This window comes from Apostichopus japonicus, chromosome 16 (genome assembly GCF_037975245.1).
Source record: "Apostichopus japonicus isolate 1M-3 chromosome 16, ASM3797524v1, whole genome shotgun sequence".
Taxonomy (NCBI): domain Eukaryota; kingdom Metazoa; phylum Echinodermata; class Holothuroidea; order Aspidochirotida; family Stichopodidae; genus Apostichopus; species Apostichopus japonicus.
In genome coordinates this window covers 8,245,353-8,246,016 of record NC_092576.1, presented here as the reverse complement: position 1 = coordinate 8,246,016, position 664 = coordinate 8,245,353, and positions in this window count along the sequence as shown.

The following is a 664-nucleotide window of genomic DNA, read 5'->3' as shown; positions in this document are numbered from 1 at the left end:
TTACATTTATTCATAACGACGCATATAAAAACCAATCAAATCATAGTACATGTACACACAAAACAATGCACAAAAGAACAACCATAAAGAAATCAAAAGCAAGAAAAATAGGAATACCAACAAACAAAACAAAACACACATATACTCAGCCACACGCGCACACCCACACACGCACACACACACATACAAACTTGACTACGTAGGTTACTGGCCCGCCTACGACAAGTAACCAAAAACATCACTGGATCGATCGTAAAGAGTAACATTCCTCTCCTACAACTTTAATCAATGATGAAATTGTGCCAATAAACGCGTTTAGGGTAGTAGTAGCGCCACTAATGTATAGTAGCATTGCCGCCTGAAGTAGTAGTAGTAGCGTCGTCGTCGTCTATTTAGATTAGTAATCCTTATCACCACTCATTAACAAAGTATCGTCAATTAGGATCGAGTAGTAGCACCTTCTGTTTAGAGCATAATACCTCCTGTTAAGGGTAGTAGCCCCTCGTGTTTAGGGTGGTAGTACCTCGTATTTAGGGTAGTAGCACCTCGTGTTTAGGGTAGTAGCACCTCCTGTCTAGGGTAGCAACGTCACCTGTTGTCATTTTTGGCGTTCCATATAGCACCTCCTGTATAGGGTAGCAACGCCACACATTGTCCATTTGGC